This window comes from Arvicanthis niloticus, chromosome 23, assembly GCF_011762505.2.
Source record: "Arvicanthis niloticus isolate mArvNil1 chromosome 23, mArvNil1.pat.X, whole genome shotgun sequence".
NCBI lineage: Eukaryota > Metazoa > Chordata > Mammalia > Rodentia > Muridae > Arvicanthis > Arvicanthis niloticus.
The window spans coordinates 18,128,299-18,147,975 of NC_133430.1; the positions used below are offsets into that span (position 1 = coordinate 18,128,299).

General features: G+C 44.5%; 1 pseudogene; it reads left to right on the plus strand.

Annotated features, from left to right (window-relative positions):
- The first annotated feature begins 5,222 nt into the window (after nt 1-5,222).
- Nucleotides 5,223-9,966, plus strand: LOC143436568 (malate dehydrogenase, cytoplasmic pseudogene; annotated as a pseudogene).
- The last annotated feature ends 9,711 nt before the right edge of the window (nt 9,967-19,677 follow it).

Below are 19,677 nucleotides of genomic sequence, written 5' to 3' on the forward strand. Positions count from 1 at the left end.
CCAAGCTCATGGCAGTGGAAATTTGTGACATGGTGATGAGACAGGGAGGTGGCCTCTGATGCTCTGAGCCTGACAGAGTTTGCAGGCTGGGAGTAGGGGATACCCTAGAAGTCAAAGGAGCTGGTGAGTCGTGGTACATGTTCTGACAGTCCAGTGGTCATTCTAGTAATAGACTGTACCCCTGGTCCTGCTGGTCATGTCCTCCTATCTGGTGAGGTTTACATAGGTGATCCTGGTCACTGTGACTTACTTCTCAATTATAGAGCTGCCCACCATAAACCAGCACTAGAAGATGTGGCCATGGGAGTCTAATCCCTCTTTGCCGTCCTTTCCTCTTCCATCCTGACACCCTGATTTTTGATCCTTTCTCTTGGCCATCTCTTTCTTCCCCACTCTCTGCTGATAGACTGTATATTGGATCCCAGGTGCCATCTCTCTCCAGTCAGTTCTGTTTAGCTCACGAGGGCAGAGACACATATGCAAACACCCTCTCCCCATTCTCCTTTCCATGGACAATGTAGACATCTTACACAGGGACAGCTTGTCATACCCTCTGGAGTTGGCTCCTGGTACCAGAGGCTGAGAGCCATGCTTGCTTAGTGATGAAAATCTGTGACACCAGTCCCCTGGAGAGGTGATGGTATTTGGGAGGTGAGTGCTGAGGAGACAGGCTCCAAGATAGATCATCCTAGCAGCCACTGAGGCAAAGAGGCAACTGGAACCATCACCAGGTATGATGGTTTCTATATGCTGGGGCAAGGGAGTGGCACAATTAGAAGGTATGGCCTTGTTGGAGTAGGTGTGTCACTGTGGGTGTGGGTTATGAGACTCTCATCCTAGTTGCCCGGAAGTCACTATTCTGCTAGCAGTCTTCAGATGAAGATGTAGAACTCTCAGTTCTTCCTGCACCATGCCTGCCTGGATGCTGCCATGTTCCTGCCTTGTTGATAATGGACTGAACCTCTGAACCTATAACCCAGCCCCAGTTAAATGTTGCCTTGGTCATGGTGTCTATTCACAGCAGCAAAACCTTAACTAAGACACCAGGCTCAGGAGGAAATCGGTGCCTACATATAAGTGAAGGCTGAAGGAGGCTGGCAGCTCCCTCCCTAAATGCCTCCTGGAAATTTCCTAGAAATGCAGAGTTCCGGACGGAGCCACCCACTGAGGACCTCCTTCAGCAGGATTTGGCTGAAGTCCTGGGCTCTGGATGTGCTGTATAAAAACCCTTGCCAACCAAGCTTGCTGGCTCAGGCCTTTGTAACCTCCTAGGGGGAGCCTGAGGTAGGACGATTGTATAACTGGATCATAGAACCAGCCAAACAATTTAGCAAGATTTTATCTTCGAATGGAATGAAAATACAAACCAGCCTGGGTGTAGGTCACTGATGGAGTGCTTGCCCTGGGTTCAATCTCTAAAATGGGGAAAGAAGAAAACCCCAAATGACCTCTAAGCCCTGACCACAAACATCCTCTAACTGAGGATAAGTTGCTCTCCAAAGCTGGAGCTGAATAAGTAGGAGATTTGAGAAAGGAAGTGTTGAATGGCTCCAGGCTGAGTAGAATCTTCTAGAAAAGTGGAAGTGTGATTTAAATGTTCTCTGGGGTTTAACGCCAATTTAGAGCTAACATTTTCTCCAGAAACATAAACAGGACACGTGTGTCATCTTTCCCAACAAGGGAAGGGAGGGTCGAACATAACTGCTGTTTGATTTCTGCTGTGTGACAGGGTACTCTGACAAGAAGCAGCTGGGAGGAAGGGTTTATTTTAGCTCACAGTTCCATGTTACTGCCCATCCCTGAAGGGAAGGCAAAACAGAGGGGGCTTGAGACAGCTGGTCACATCACACCCACAGCAGAAAGTATGGAGAGAATGAATGGGTGCATGCTTCCAGCCAGTCAGCTTTCCATTTGGAAAGCAGAATCCTGATGAAACAGTCCAATGATTAAGCCAGTATGACAGAGCAAGCCTAATCTGTCCAGGAGGCACGGCCGACTTGGCAGTCCTTCATGGAAGATGGGTATGCCATGAGTGTCCCACTCCTCTCTCTCCAAGGAAACAGGGATTTCTAGAGAAGAAATGGAAAGAGGATGAGAAGATGGAGTCAGAGATACCAGAGGGCTTGGGGATTGGCTGCCCAGGACAACAGCTGAGGGCCACTGATGGAAACCAAGCTTAGCCATCGCCATCTGTTGGGGGTGGGAGTGTCATATGATCTAGCCCCACTAAGGTCTGTCCTGTCTACTGTGTGAGTACCTAGGGTCATTTGGTGTTTGAGTGTGTTGCCACATCAAGCTACACACCTTTCTGAGATGCCCGCAGTGCATCTTCCCTGGGCCAAGACTTCAGAGCTCAGGCAGGATTCAGTGCAGGAGACAGACCACCCACTGATGAGGAGAGTGGATGTCTACGACACAAGGGCTTTGTCCTCGAGGCCATCTCGAGGGTCAGTGCTTTGTGAGAAGGGCTCAGAGAACTCACAAGAGTTGATGAACTCACAGTTGTAGCTTATTATCCAGAAAGGAAAGATTAAAATTGGCAAAAAGCCTAGGATACATGAAGTGCCAGATGTGTGCTTTCAGGGTCCCGTCCCAGAGGGATCCCACTTTGGTTATTTCATCAACGATGCGTGACAATATGTGCAAAGCTGGCCCGATGAACCTTGACATTTGGGGATTTTATTACAGGTTGGTTACAGGACCTTGGTCACCCATACGACTTGTGAGTTATTCAGCTATTGTTGCCCATGGGGACTCTGGCATATGCTGTATGGCCCAGGGCCTCTGCTGTTAGTTGTGTTGGTAGCATACAGTGTCTGGATGGCCCAAGGCTCCTAGTAAACATGGATGCTCTTACCAGCAGGACATGGCCAGGGTGTAGAGGCTATCTCCAGGGAGCTTGTTAAAAGCCAGATCCTTCTTTGGGCTGTGTCAGCCCTTTTTTATATTTGCACACCAGTGTGCATCACAGACCTGGTGCCTGACTGGATTAGATTGAGCAAAGGGAAGGAGACTCCAGAGTGATCCTCAGACTTTTGGGTGGATTGGGATGCACATAGAGAAAGCCATGCTGAGCGAATGCCTGCTTCAGTTTACAGATGGTCTGTTTTATTCTCCCTAGATCATAGGTACACACCCAACAGATTATTGGAAAATGAACACGTGGGAGAAAATGGCGACAGTCCCTCCTCTTCTGCCTTCTGTCCCCTTGGGCATCTTGTTTACGGAGTGAGTCAATGGTTATTCCAAGACCTGAGCTGCTCCGTGTGAGCTCCCAGCCTTAAGTTCCCACAGAGAATTCCTGATAAGATATAAACACTGTCCCCTGAAAGTAGCAGAGGCAATTTCTCATTCGTTATGCATGGGGTGGGACTACAGCATGGCCAAGGACAGAAGCAACCAGTAAGCAGGGAAGATGCTCCAGCCACAGTGGTTCAGCTCGAGGAGGCTGGAACTGCTGAAGAGCTTCCTACCAGGGAAACATGGCTTCTTACAGGCTGCCTCTCTCGAGGTAGTGACATTGGAAATCAGGGTGCTTCCTTTAACTGCTTACTATAATACCAAAACAGGGTACTGCAGGCAACTCCTGCTATAGTCCACGGAGGAAGAGAAACCAGGGAGTAGGAACAGAGGGTGTTGAAAGCCACCCTCCCATCTGTGAAATATTTCAAAGTAAAACATACCAATGTACATATTTTCACTTCAGAATAATTTCAAATAATGCCTAGAAATACTGTCCCTTACAGGAAACAGAACTTCATTCTCCCCTGTGGTGGGTGGGCTAGACATAGCGATTTGTTTCCAAGGAACCCAATATGGAAGTTAAGAAAGAGTAATCTCTCAGTGGACAGACAAATCGAACACTGTCTTATCCAAGGGTCAATGTTGACATGAGCTCTGTCAAAGTGGGTTCATGAGGCACCTCTATGGGGTTCTGCCAAACTCATTGCCCTAGCTTAATCATGAGAAAATGTCAGACAAATCCAGATGGGATGTCTCAGTTAGAATTACGATTGCTGTGCTCAAACAGCATGACCACAAGCAACTTAGGGAGGAGAGGGTTCATGTCAGCTTAGAACTCTCGAGTCACGTGAAGGAAGTCAAAGCAGAAGCCATGGAGGGGTGCTGCTTACTGGCTTGCTCCTTATGGCTTGCTTACTCAGCCTGCTTTCTTATATGACCTAGGACCAGTGCCCAGGGCTGGCACCACCAGCAATGGGCTGGGCCTCCCACGTCAATCACTAATTAAGAAAATGTAGCACAGACTTGCCCAAAGGGCAATCTGGTGAGAGCCTTTTCTCAATTGAGGTTTCCTCTTTCCAAATGACTCCATCTTGTGTCAAGTTGACATAAAACCAGCCAGCATACTGAAGGACATTTCACATAGCGCCTGAAAAGCTGTCTTCAAACAGATAATGCCAAGGAAAGCAAAGACAGATCGAGAGCCCATTACAGAGCAGGGCAGACAGGAAGAGGCAATGCTATGAGTAGCCGGACTAGATTCCGGAGCAGAGTGGGGGCGGGGGTATGAGTGAAATCAGAAGAAAGCTTGTGGTTTAGTTACTAGCAATGGTTCATCATTAATGGCTCAGTTTTACCATTTGTAGGATGAGGAAATACGATGTAAGCAAGCGGGGAGTAAGGCAAAGGTCTAGGGGATGCTGTAATGCATTACAACATCTCTGCAGCTTTTCTGTGAATTCAAAATTATCCCAAAAATATGATATTTGCTGTGCGTTTAAAATGCACTTGGTGGGTGTTTTTATGGCCTTGGAGAAAGTTCTGTTCTTCCCAAAGGGACTGTTTGGGGTTCAGGGCTTGTTTGATTTGTTGACTGAACCTGGGCAACTGCTGGTTTCAGAGGCAGGGAGCTGCCATCTTCCCAGCCCTCTGTTTTTGTTTGTTTGTTTGTTTCTCGTTTGTCCTGTAGTTTGTTGGTTTTACTGGGAGTGACTATGGTGGCTGGTGGTGATTGAATGTATTCCACGGCTGAGTGGGCAGGACTTTGGCAGCAGCTAGACCTTCTTATCAGTGTCTCTAACTTAAGTTGCTTTTGACAAGTATTTCGTCACAGGGAGGGTAGAGAGAGAGAGAGAGAGAGAGAGAGAGAGAGAGAGAGAGAGAGCTAACTTTTTTACCTTGAGATTTTGGTGACATGATCATGTAGTTCTGACAACCTAGACCATTGATGGTCAAACTGGTTCAGGTCAAGCCTACAGGAAATGGCGGACGTGAGCTTATGAGGCGAGAAGGCAAGATGACCAGGAAACCGAGAGAACAGAAGTGAGGGCCCGTGGAGCTTCAGTTAATGAAGAACCCGGACAGTTGGGGTGGGATGTCAAGGCGATACTCCAACATGTGCAAGGTAGCTGCCTGCCTCAAGCAAACTGCAGCGGTGCGGACTACTCAATAAGCCGAAATGCAACCAAGCGAGTAGATAAGAAACAGCCTCAAGACCTGCTCTTCTGTGCACCTGTCACTGAGCAGAGCAAGTGACTTCCTGCTGGTGAGTTGCCCTCCCTTCTCCCGTCCATTACTCTTCCCAGAATTATCTAGAAGAAGCTAACAGAGTGTTCTGGCAGGGGGGCAGTGGGAAGCTTTTGAAAATGGAGCTGATTGAAGGCGCTCTGCTCAAACCGTCTTGGAGATTCTCTGGGTAAGAGGCAATTTCAGTCGATAAGAACAATTGTCTCCACACTCCAGCTCAGGGAATGCATTAATGCACACTTGAAACTTTCAGTGAGAAGCTGTCTGACAGGAGTTTCAAGCTCTGTATGATCAACTCCCTCCCCTCCCCTTCCCTGCACCAAGCAGAGGAACAAGTTAACTAAATGAAATGGGAAGTGTTTGGGATCAAAGAAAAACAGGCAGTTGTAACTTGATATTTCCACCCCCCAATAGCTCCACATTTGAGAAGGGTCTTTGACTACAATGTACAATGACATTCTCATGAAAAGTAATTTTAAAGAATTCTTCTCCTCTGTGAAGCTAATTAGAGATGTTTATTGGCGACAAAAGGCATTAGGCCCTCTTTTTCACTGATGGGCCTGAATTAGAACTGAAAGTGAACAGAAGTGTTACGATTCTCCAAAGAGAGAACTGGTCGTTAGCAGAATAACTCAGGAGACCTGTGAAAAGTGAGGTGGGAAGGAGGAAGGAAGAGAGAATACACACACACACACACACACACACACACACACACACACGCCCATCGCACGCACATATACATATATGCATGCACACATGCACACACACATGCATACATACATGCACACACATGCATACACACATACACACATGCACACATCTAGGTGCATACTGGCATGCACACACACATACACTCATGCATGCACACATGCACACACACATGCATACATACATGCACACACATGCATACACACATGCACACACACATACACACATGCACACACATGCACACATCTAGGTACATGCTGGCATGCATACACACACACACATGCATGGCATGCTTTCCTGGAAGCCATCTAGGCATTCATTAAAATCACCCTTTAGACTTCAGAATCTGAGTCAGAGAGGATCACAGATCTATTAGACCCTGGACTGACCATGTAGTTCAGTTGGAAGAGCATTGCTTCCTTGCTTGTACACATCCTTGGCTTGAATCTTACTATCTCATTAAACAAAGTGTGGTGGTCACACACTGTAATCCTAGAGCTCAGGAGATAGGAACAGAAGGATAGGGAGTTCAAAGCCATCCTTGACTGCATAAGGAACTGAAGGCCAACCTGTGTTACATAAGTCTCTGCAAAAAAAAAAAAAACCCAAAAGGATAAACAGTTCTTTTAGAATTTGAAGCAGTTGCAGGAGACAGACGACAGCTTGGAATTTATGTAGTGCAGTGGTTCTCAACCTTCCAAATGCTGTGACCCTTTAATACAGTTCTTCATGTTGTGGTGACCCCCCAACCATAAAACTATATTTGTTGTTACTTCATAACTATAATTTTGCTATGAATTATAATGTAAATATCTGATATGCAGGACATCTGATATGTGACCCCTGCGAAAGGCTTGTTTGACATTCACCAGGTCTTAACCCACAGGTTGAGAAACACTGATCTAGATTCCCAGGGGGCTAGGAATTAGGAATCCCTTCTTAACAACTGTCTAAGCTTCCATGGTCTTCTGATGGGTGCTACTGCAGCTCTGAAGAACATAATTCTCAAAGCCTGGACCCTGCATCTTTTTGCTTCTCTTGCCAAGGGCCACACCTGACAGGTAGCAGGTATGTAGGAAATGTTTGTTAAACGACTGGATGGTTGGATGGACTCAGCTGCTCACAGATCTGGCTCTACGATGCTGGAAAATACTGTACGAAAGCCCACACCAGCAAAAGCAGGCACGTTCACCTGGATCTTCTTTTAATCTCATGAACTTGAGTTAAATGACTAATTAAGACCACATTTAGGTGTCTTGTTTTCGGGACACTTACTAGAAAAGGCAGTGAAGGAGGCCAGGCACAGTGGCAGCTGGGGAAGAGACAGATGTCAGGGTGATGTAGGGAACAGCTTTATGGCTACAACATAGCCTGAAGCCTTTAACAGTACAGTCAAATTTACCCTTTTAGTGACACTGAGCACCTACTATGAGCCAAGATGTTCTAGTCCTTTGATGGACTATATCTTAGTATTTGTGGTGGTTTGAATATGCTTGGCCCATGGGAAGTAGCACTATTCAGAGGTGTGCCCTTGTTGAAATAGCTGTGGTCTTGTTGGAGGAAGTGTGTCACTGTAGAGGCGGGGCTTTGAGGTCTCCTAATGCTCAAGCTCCGCCCAGTGTGGAAGAGACCTTCCTTCTGGCTGCTTGTGGAAATCAGTCTCCTTTGGATCAAGATGTAGAACTCTCAGGTCCTTCTCTATCCCCATGTCTGCCTGGATGCTGCCACGCTTCCCACCATGATGATAATGGACTAAACCTGTGAAACTATAAGCCAGCCTCAATTAAATATTTGCTTTTATAAGAGTTGCATTGGTCATGGTGTCTCTTTACAACAATGAAACCCTCACTAAGACAATATTTATATTTACATATATGTTTTGGGCTTTCTGAGACAGGTCTTGCTATGTAGTCTGGGCTGGAAAACATCCTGCCTGCTAAGTTCTAGGGTTAGAGGCATATACTATCATGCCAGGCCAGCCATTGTATGGCTTAAGTTCTTTAACTCAGCTGTAAGGTTAACACAGTTATTTCACTAGGGTGCCTTTTTTCATTTCTTTTTCTTATTCGTTTCTTTTTTCAAGTCAGGGTTTCTCTTTGTAATCCTGGCTGTCCTAGAACTCACTCTGTAGACCAGGCTGGCCTTGAACCCAGAGATCCTCCTACATCTGCCTCTTGAGTGCTGGAATTAAAGGTGTGTGCCACCACTGCCTGACTGGCTTTTTTCTTATTGCTATGATGAAGTACTCTGATAAAAGCACCTTAAAGAGACCTGTAACAGAGACCTGACTCCTGAAGACAGGCTTTGTAGGAGAAGTTGGCCTTGACTTCTCAGTGTCTGAACCAATCATAGTCTTGTGAATGGAGCAGATGATCAACTATGGTTTCACTCTTGTACAGTGTTAAAAGTGGATTAGTCTTTAGTTAAAGACTAGTCTATAATTCTTGTACTGTTGGCTACTTCCCCCATGATGGGTGTCTTAGTGTTTTACTGCTGTGAAGAAACACCATGACCAAGACAACTCTCATAAAGGCAAACATTTAACTGGGACTGGCTTACAGTTTCAGAGGTTTAGTCTGTTATCATCATGGTAGGAAGCATGGCAGCATGCAGGCAGACATGATGCTGAAGGAGCTGAGAGTTCTATATCTTGATTGGAAGGCAGCCAGGAGAATACTGGATTACGTTGGTCAGACTTGAGCTTATATTAGACCTCAAAGCCCTGTCTCCACAGTGACACACTTCCTCCAATAAGGTCACACCTCTTCCAATAAGACCACAGCTCCTCCAACAAGGCTATACCTTCTCCAAAAATGCCACACCTCCTAATAGTGCCCCCCACTATGGCCAAGCACACAAATACATAAATCTATGGGGGGGGGCCAAACTTATTCAAACCACCACAATGGGTGTCCTGGATAGTGTACTGATGGAACTGCACAACTGTGCCCTTCCCCTTTTGAAATACGTCATTGCAACAGACAAACAAGAGATGGCCTTCAAAGAGCTAGATGTGGCTGTCCCTGTGGGCTCCATTCCAAGAAAGGAAGGTGTGGAGAAGAAAGATCTACTGAAGGCAACTGGGAATATCCTCAAAGCCTAGTGTGCAGCTTTGGAGAAATAAGCCAAGAAGTCAGTTAAGGTCACTGTTGTTGGAAACCCGGGCAATACGAACTGTCTGTTGGCCTCCTCGTCAGCTCCCTCAATCCCCAAGGAGAGCTTGACTTGCCAGCCTTGTTTGGACAACAGAGCTAAATCTCAAATTGCTCTTAAAATTCACTGTGACTGCTGATGACATAATGTCTTTATCTGGAAAAATCATCCCCCAGCTCCATATCTAGATGTCAATCATGCTAAGGAGAAATTGCAAGGAGAGGAAGTTGGTGTGTATGAAGGCCTAACAGAGGACACCTGGCTCAAGGGAGAGCTTCTCACGACTGTGCAGCAGCATGGCACTGCCGTCATCCAGGCTGGGAAGCTGTCCAGTGCAGTGAAAGCCATCTCTGGCCGCATCAGAGACATCTGGTTTGGAACTCCAGAGGAAGAGTTCATGTTGATGTGTGTTATCTCTGACGGCAACTCTCTCAGTTCTGATGATCTGCTCTACTTGCTCCCTCTTGTGATCAAGAGTAAGGCCTGGGAGTTGGTAGAAGGCCTCCCTATTTTAGAAGATGGACCGTACTGCAAAGGAACTGGCAGAAGAAAAAACAGCTTTAGGATTTCTTTTCCTCTGCTGACTAGACAATTGTGTTGATGTCAATAAACATCCCAAAGCTGAGGAATATGAACACTGCCGTCTTCGAGCCTAGTACCAAACAGTAATAATGTTTATGATATTAGACTGTATTATTGAGTATAATAATTACACTCAAATTACTTATCAACAGCAACCCGTTTTAAAGATCGTGTCCTTTATGGTACAGATCTGTGAAAGTCTATCATGCTGTTAGTTCTGCAATCTAAATAAAAATATAATCAAGTGAAAAGAGGAAAGCAACTTAAGGGAGAAAAGACTTATTCTGGCTCACAGGGCACAGGCTGTGGCTCATCACAGGCTGTGGTGAAGTCACAGCATCCGGAGCTGGGGCAGCTGGTCACTTCACACCCACAGTCAGGGAGCAGACAGTGATGTCTGCTGCTGCTCAGCTCCCTCTCCCCATTTACACAGCCCAGTAGCCCAGCTAGGGAATGGTGCCGCCCACAGTGGATGGGCCTCAGCCACCTCTATTAATGAACTCTAGATAATCCTCCTTCACCTCGAAGTTGATTTTAGATTCTGTTAACTTGACAGTGAATACAAATGGCAGAGGCTGAAACTTAAAGAAATTAATGAATTTAGCCATTTTAAGGCTAAATTTATTTGATTTTCCTTTTTCATACTATAGTACTGGAGAACTTTATTCTATTTTATTCTTAAATATTTGAAAATAGCAGAGAACTTCAAAGGAACATTTTTTTAAAAAATTGGTTATTTTATTTATTTACATTTCAAATGTTATCCTCCTTCCTGGTTTCCCCTCCACAACCCCCCATCCCATCCCCCTTCCACCCTGCTTCTATGAGGGTGCTCCCCACCTACCCACCCACTCCTGCCTCACCACCCTAGCATTACCCTATGCTGGAGCATCGAGCCTTCATAGGACCAAAGGCCTCCCCTCCCACTGATGCCAGATAAGTCCATCCTCTGAACAAATGCAGCTGGAGCCATAGGTCCCTGCATTGTATTACTCTTTGGTTGGTGGTTTAGTCCCTGAGAGCTCTGGTTGTTGATGTTGTTGTTCTTCCTATGGGGTTGTAATTCCTTTCAGCTCCTTCAGTTCTTCCCCTAACTCCTCCATTGGGGTCTCTATGTTCAGTCCGATGGTTGGCTGTGAACATCCACATCTGTATTGCTCAGGCTCTGGCAGGGTCTCTCAGGAGACAGCTATATCAGGCTCCTGTCAGCAAGTGCTTCTTGACATCAGCAGTAGTGTCTGGGTTTGGTGTCTGCATATGGGATAGATCTCCAGATGGGCCCGTCTCTGGATGGTCTTTCCTTCAGTCTCTGCTCCACACTTTGTCCCTGTACTTCCTTTAGAAAGGAGCAATTAGACCCAACAATGTATCTGCAATTCAGGATTAATAAAAATTAGTACCTCTGTGTTTGTTTTTTCCCCTCTATTAAAATCCCTCTAGTAGATTTTACAAAAATGTTTTCCATTCTCCATAAAGAATTAGAACTGCAAAAAAATCTAAAAGTTAAAATTACTTCAAATCTTTCAACTCATTAAAAACATCATTACTGTTTAGTGAACACAATTTCAAATATCTTTTTAAGCGTCTTAATATAACTATATAGATAGATGGATACATAGCTGGAGAGACAAAAGCTATCGCAAAACAGGATTAATCTATATATGACATTTTAACACAGTAATTAAATTTAATTTTACTTTAGTTTAATAGGAAAAATAACTGACAGAAAATAGAAGTCACTGAATTTCAATTAGATGTTTCTTTTCTTAAGAGACAATATTTCTCAAAAGAGCCTCATAAAGCTAAAGACTAAAATTTCTTAGGAGGCTAGCCAGGGGTGGGGATGGGATGGGGTGGGGGTGGGGGCACGAGACTGTTTGAGGCCAGCCAGGGCTACCTAGCAGGATCCCATCGAAAACAACAAAGCCCCAACAGGCAGACAGACAGACAGACATAGGTAGATGTTATACAGATGATAGGTATGTGACAGAGATCCAAGTTGCTGACTTCTTTCTTAAGTGTTTTTTTTTTTTTTAAATTAGTGAGATGGCTCAGTAGGTAAAGTACTTGCCTCTCCAGTGTGAAGGCCTGAGTGCCAATCCCAAGCTCCCATGTAAAAAGCCAGGTCTGGTGGCACTGTCTTGTAATCCCCCATGGCAAGGTACAAGGTAGAGACAGGCAGATTTCTGGAGATCACTGGCCAGTTGGCTTAGTCTATTTGGTGACATTCCAGGCCCATGAGAGACTTTGTCTCAAAGAAAAGGTGGACGATACCTGGGGAATGACACCTGAGTGCCAAGCATACATGTACATACATGTACTCCCCGAAGAACACGTACATGTACATTTTATTAGATAGTTTGCTAATGTTTGTTGACTGACTCCCAAGTTTAAAAGATAAGCACATTGTCATTAACCTCTCCTTCCATCCCTTTCCCCAAGACTTGTTTTTTTTTTTTTTTTTTTTTTTTTTTTTATTTTCCATTTTTACACTATTCTCACCTATAACTCTCTTAATCTTTCACTTAACCATACATTCTCCGGTCATCTTAGCATGGGAGTCATTACTCCCAGCCACATTTTGTTCCCAGGACATCATACCTGGTTCCTAGCTGGCAAGATTCTATACCTGTAGTGGTAAATCTCCAACCCAAATAAGACTGGTCAAAGAAAACACAACTCAATAATTGTGTTTTTGTTTTTTGTTTGTTTTTTCTTTTTTCTTCGAGACAGGGTTTCTCTGTGTAGTCCTGGCTGTCCTGGAACTCACTTTGTAGACCAGGCTGGCCTCGAACTCAGAAATCCGCCTGCCTCTGCCTCCCAAGTGCTAGGATTAAAGGCGTGCACCACCACCGCCCGGCTCAATAATTGTGGATATAAACTGCATGCCTAGATTAGGCAGATTCACCACTACACTACTCTATTCCCCAGCTATGAGATCCCTTATAACTTGCTGTTTTTCCAGGCTACGTGCTTCTCCGCCCATTGTCTCTCCACCTCCTGCTCTTCCATCACCTTTCTCCTCCGTTGACTTCCTCTCTCTCCTCCCCCAAGCCTTTTCCTCCACCTCCCCTCCTACTGCCCAATCACTGGCTGTAGCCTTTATTTTACAACTTATGGTGAACAGAAGGTTCACAAGAAGTCACCTTGTACTGATTCACTCCTCCTCTGCAGCCCCTCCCAGGAAAGTGGAATTAGCATCAAAATACAAGGCTGGGGCTATCCACAACTCTGAAAATAGAAATGGGATTTAAAATGAAAATAAAAGTGGGATTAATATTGTTACTCTCATATAGGCATTGTGCCTATATAACACATTTAGGAATACAAGTCTTAGACCCAGTCCTTCTTTAATTTTATACTTAAATCAGTAACTGCTCCACAACAGAGGCGTATTTATTTGGCTACCTTGGCTCAGAGCAGCCTTTATTTATACTCTGTACTCTCTACCTGGTTTCTGTGACAATTATTCCTATCTAATTTCTGAACCGTGGGTGAAATTTCCCATGTGAATCTGACAAATCTGTATATAAATTCTTTCCTAAAAGCAAATAATCCCCATTTATAAATTCACAGTTAAATCAGTAACTGCTCCAAAACTTTGGAGGCTTATGTATTTGGCTCTGACTGCAGCGGCGGCCTGCAATTTCTCTCAGCAGAGGACCTGCCTGCCAGCAGTTTCTTTGTTTACAGTTCCCGGGCTGGAGTCATGTGACTCCTATCATCAAAAATCACTCACTCACTTTCTTTTTATAAAAAATAAAAATACTTTTACTCTCAAGTGAATAAACTTAAATTTCTAGTGAATTCGTGTCCCACATTAGGCGCCACTTTGTTGAAGTAATTACTTAAAAACGACCGCTGGTCAAGCCGACTATCTAAGCTGCAGCAGCTCTGCCTAGCTCAGCCACAATGTTCTGTGGCCAGAGGCCATGTGCGCTCAGCAGCTAGAAACGGCCAGCCAGAAATACCAGCCCTGCCACCCACAAGATGGCAGTATGGGAGATGGCTCTGCCAATCTACCACACTGTCTCCACAATGCTTGGCTGAGCCCAGACAATCCCACCATCTACGTGGGCCTGGTAGGAATGAGACTCTAATGCTTAGATTATTCAAAGGCTTTATATATTTGGTAATGCTCAATAACAAGATGCCCATACAATCAGAGGTGTAACCCAATACCCAACCTAGATATATCAACTACCTTTGACTGCTAGAGACATGTTCCCCCATGTCCCCCCCCCCAATGTTCTTTCCCCTTGCTCCTCCTCTTTCTTCTCCTCTTCTTCCTCTCCTTACTCCTCCCACCTTAGCTCTTCCCAACTTTGGGAAAAATATCCTGCTACATATACCAAAAGAAATAGATATCCAATAGCTTCTATCTTCTGTCATTTTATTTCTCCTGTTAAACTGAAGTAATATTAAATTTAACACCTGTGCTCCTCGAGGTCTTTTGTGGTGACAAACATTTGTTTGCTGTCATGCTTGGGTCCCACCATAGTTGAGTCTAGTGTCCCTAGGAAGCATGTTTGCTCCTTCAGGGTCTGGCAGCTATCATCCTGTTACCCCCCCACCCCACCCCCCAGCATGAAGTTCAAAGTTCATTCTTTCTCTGGATGATTTTGTCTTCCTACATATATGTAATGACTATTCCTGTTGTCCACTTGACTATATCTGGAATGAACTACAATCCAGAATTGGAGGGTTCACCTGTGATCCAGATCTTAGAGGCTGGAAGACACAAGTTTCTGACCTGGATCTTGGCATGGAGATCTTGAGGCATAGTGGCTATGAAAGCTTAGGCCTGGGAAAGGTAGTACACGCCTTTACACTCAGGAGACAAAGGCAAGCAAATGTCTGAGTTCAAGGTCAGACTGGGACAAAACAAGTCCCAGATCCAGGCATGGTGGTACATACCTTTAATCTGGGCCACATCTTCTACTGGAGACATAAGGATATTGGACATTGGAAGAAAGAAGATTCGCTCTTCTTCGCCGGCTTGCATTTACTTACCAGCACATCTGTTGGAATCTACTTCTAGAGAGTACAAGCTGAAACAACTAGCCTGTGGGACTGAGCAGCTACTAGATTCTTGGACTTCCTGTTTGCAGCTGACCATTTTTGGGGTAGTTGGACTCCAGATTGTAAGTCATCACGACAAATTCCCTTAATATACTGAGACATTTCATAAGTTCTGTGAATCTAGAGAACACTAAGACAATATAAAATACCCCCAAGAATTCCCTTTCCTGGGACTTCATTTTTTTCCATCTGCGAGCTGTAGATGTGAACGGTTGCTCTTGTCAGTATCAAATGAGATCGTTATTTAAAGCCTTGGCACCATGCCTGGATCAGAACTACTGCTTAATAATTGCTAGCTACTGGTGGTATTGTAACAAGGGCACTGAAGTTCTAGAATACACACTGGATTCTTCCGAGCTGGACATCCAGAATATTGAGTGGCTGGCATGGGAAAGGGCCTTAGGTAATTAGGTGCAATAAAAAGATTATTAAGTCAATGCAATTAAAGAGACTAGAAGAAAAGAGTACAGAGAGTCTGACTTAAGGATAATTAAAGACCTGAGATAAGAGAACTCAAGAAATGGAATAAAAGGTATATTTAAGGATAAAATAAAGATACATTTCCCCAAATGACAAAAATGTGGAAGAATATATTTCAGTCTAAACCAAGAACAAAAAGAAGAGCATCTGCTGGACTTGGAATGGGACTTGGTGGGGCCTTGTCCTGTTCCTCACGGACTCCTCTGTTGATGACACATGGGCCAGGGTCACTCAGTGTCCACAGAGCTATGGACATTCTTTATGCTTTAGTCTTCTTAATGTTAGCCATGGCCATCCCAGTTTGTTAAGACCCCCCCATTTTGGTTAAACAATGTCAGTCATTGAGACCAAAGTAATTTTGGTTCCCAGGATTAAAGTGACTTGTTTCCCTAAATTCTTGCCCTTCCCATCCTGCTGACACCCCCAGTAATGGCAGCCATGGAGGCTGTCAGTCTTTAACTCAGTATTTACCTTATTTTCCTAGCTACCTCTAGCAACAACCAACCTTGGCTAAAAAGGGATTTTTTTTCCCTCCATTTCTCTTTTTTGCTTTATAAATACCCTGGCCTGTAAGCAGCCCATGGGCTCTGATCTGATGCCAGAGACTTCTCTCTATCAGCTTCTTCTAGAATAAAGCGGGCTGTGCTACTGAGTCCCTTGCTCCATCTTCCTTCTTGTCAACCTTGCCGTAGTAGTTTCAACTTACTTGTTATGGTGGACCACTTCCTTGTGACAGTCATCCGCTTTAGTTTTTTGATGACTTGTATTGATTCTGTGTGCTTTTTGTACCCTTTTGCCACATGGAACAATCCTAATAAACGTTCATCCATTTCATTGTTGTTGTCCACACTGGGTTCTCTCCTCTTCTTACCTCCTGTGGGCCGTGTTTGTGTTTTTTAGCCCAGCTGTAGTGTTCTTGTCTGGATGTTTCTCTCTACCTCTCTTATGCCGAGGCTTGTCTTTTGGGAGGGTTTCTAACACTGGTAGCCTTTTATGTTTCTTCCCATCATAATAGAAGTCTATTCCTTTTGTTTTTCAGCATCTGCTTTTAAGCCTGGTTGTGGTCATTCTTGTCCTGACTACTTCACTGTGGCATAAGGACATGTGGGATGTCCTCAGCAGGCTGTCAGGGGACTCTCTTCAATGACATTTTCTTATGTGTCACCAAGGTACAACTCACCTAATTGGTTTGAGATGGTCTCTCTAATTATCACCCCGGAGTCTTTAAAAGACCCCATGGTTTATTTGGCCTATGGCTATTTATTTATTTCTTCACTGCCTGCATCAGAAGAATAAAAGGAGAAGAACCCTGGGTGACTTTGCTTCATCCCAGATCTACTCTCACTCTTGAGCCTCTTGGCTGCTCATGAGACTGATGCTCCAAAGAGATGTCATGTTGGATGCAAGATCCAAGATCCTTGGAGGCAGGACCATCTTTTTTCTTTTATTGACCTACCTATGCATCCTGCCAAAAGCCTTTCACTTCCTGTAAGCATCCTCCTGACACCAGGTAACTTCTTTCCTGACTGTCCAAATGAAACTCTCAATGTCTGCCTAATCTGCCTTTTTTTTTTTTTTTTTTTTTTTTTCTGGAGCCTTCCCCCAGATCTCAGTTATATAATGGAGTTTTCAGTGGAGCTGCCCTCCCTGAAGCTGGGTCTCTCTGGACATGCTTCGAAACTTCTGAGCAGCTCACATAGATCAGGGCTTGATGTTTGTTGAGCCTTGAGCAGAACTCATTCCCAGGAGGCTAGGGGGGCGGTACTCAAGGGTGGCTTGATTGTGCATGGAGAACAGGAAGGGGTGGTGCCCAAGATCACGTTGGTGAGGAAATCTGAGAGGCACTCATGGTCCTCTGGGGGTGGAGGATAGGGATACCTGTGGGGTTAGTGTCTCAGTGGTGATGCTTCTAGCCAAGATGGCTGCATGAAGCTGGCTACTGGGCTGATCTTGGTGTCTGTGTAAACCTGTCACATTAAGTGTGAGGGAGATCCTGTATCTCCTGTGAGGTTGTGCTGCTTGTCACCTCATTGTGTCCCATAAAACCTCAGTTCTCAAAGGTTTATGTACAGAAGGACCAGACTTTGTGGGGATGGGAGGTATAGACAGGAAAATGGAGATTCCTTGGCTTCTCCATGTTGATTCAGAAGGTCTGGGGAAAGGCTTGAACACACTCATCTAAAATGAATAAAATAACTCCTGGGTCTGGATGAGAGTGTTTGCTAAGTGATCATGAAGACCCCAGTTAGGATCTCCAGCATCCATGTGCCTGTAACTCAGCTCTATAGGGTGGTTTGGGGGTGGAGGCAGGAGGACCACTGCCTTGGGGCTTGTTGCCTGAGAACGTAGCTGCAGGTTCAGCGAGAGACTGTCTGAGGGGACTAAGACAGAGGAGGACACCTGACATCCTCTGACCTCTGCACTTCCTTGCACAGGAGCACATCCTGACCCCGGGGCTTATGTGCCTGTGTGTGTTCACATATACACAGAGAACTCTTGGAGCCAGGCATGTAGGTGCATACTGTGGGCAGGGGGATGATGATTTCAAGGTCAGTGTGCGCCACAGAGTCAGACCCTCTCACAAAATAAAACAAAGCAAAGCATTCCACAAACACTGTTGGGCTGGGGGACCCAGCTGCATAGCTGGTGCAGTGGATCAGACCATGCCACATCCAAGCATGTCACTTTGGCATGAGGGTTATTTTGAGTTGAAGTCAACTGAGCGACAACAGATGGAGGAGGGGCTGTCTCCCTCTCTTCCCCTTTCTGTCTGAAAGCAGGACATAAACATCCCTTTGTAAACGTGTTCCCTTCCCTCTACCAAGTAGAGGAGGGGCCAGTTATTACAGAAATGGTATTGACTTAACAAGTGTTACTGAAATGACCTCATCTCTCGCCCCACCCCACCCCCATTAGCCTTTCCACAATCAGCATCCAATGCCTGCTCCTCTGTCTTCTTGAATATTCACCATGTATCACTCTCTGCTAAGTAAACTCTTAGGCTTAGCTGCTTCCTGTAGGTTTTCTCTTCTCCTCCATGAAGGCTCTCTATCCTGTAAAAAAAAAAAAAAAAAAAAAAAAAAAAAAAAAAAAAAAAAAAAAAATTCTACATAGTTTCATACTGAATATTAACTTCAAGCTTTTCCTTTAGTTAGTCTCTCTTCTGTCATTTTAATTTGTAGGACCCCCTGGTGACTGACTAGAAGCAGACAGACGGAAAAAGCTTTTTTTTTTTCCCTTAAAAATTTTTTTATACAATATATTCTGATTACAGTTCCCCACCCTTGCAGGTCCCCTCCCCACTCCCCCAAATCTACACCCTTTCTTTGTCTCTTTCATTAAAAATGCAACACGAATCTAAGTGATGATGATGATAAATAAAATAAAATAAAAACAAACCAGAATAGGCCAAAACATATAAACAGAAAAAAAGAATAGCCAAAGAAAAACCACAAGAAAAAATTTAAAGGCTAACACATTTACATATACAGAAAAATCACAAAAATAAAATTGGGTAAATGGTATTACATATATATTATATATATATATATATATATATATATATATATATATGCAAAAGATCTTTGAGGTTGAAAGAAAATACTGAAGACAAAGCATTTTGAGACAAAAAAAAAAAAAAAAAAAAAAAAAAAAAAAAAAAAACCAAAAACCCGGAAAGATATAGTTGAGTTTGTTTTGTGTTGGTGGTTTACTGTTGGGCATGGGGCCTGCCCTTAAGTTTGGTTTATATGCTCATGAGACTCTGCTGGAGAAAACTAATTTTTCCTTTTTGAATGGTTATTAATTAGAGATAGCTTCTAGGTTAGGGACAGGGGCTTGTGTCTCCTTCCCCTCTCAGCACTGGGACCCCATCTGGCTTAGACCTGTTGTGGGCCGTGCATGCTGCCAGGTCTCTGTGGATGCATATGTCCTACCATGTTGGGGAGGCCTTGTTTCCTTGGTGTCTTCCATCTCCATTGGTTCTTACAATCTTTTCACCTCCTATTCCACAGAGTTCTCTGAGCCCTGAGGGGAGGAATTTGAGGGAGATGTCCCATTTAGAACTAAATGTTCCAAGGTCTCTCATTCTCTGCACATTGTCTAGTTGTAGGTTTTTGTATTTGTTTCTCTCTATTGCAGGAGGAAGCTTCTCTGATGATGACTGAGTAAGACACTGATCTGTGA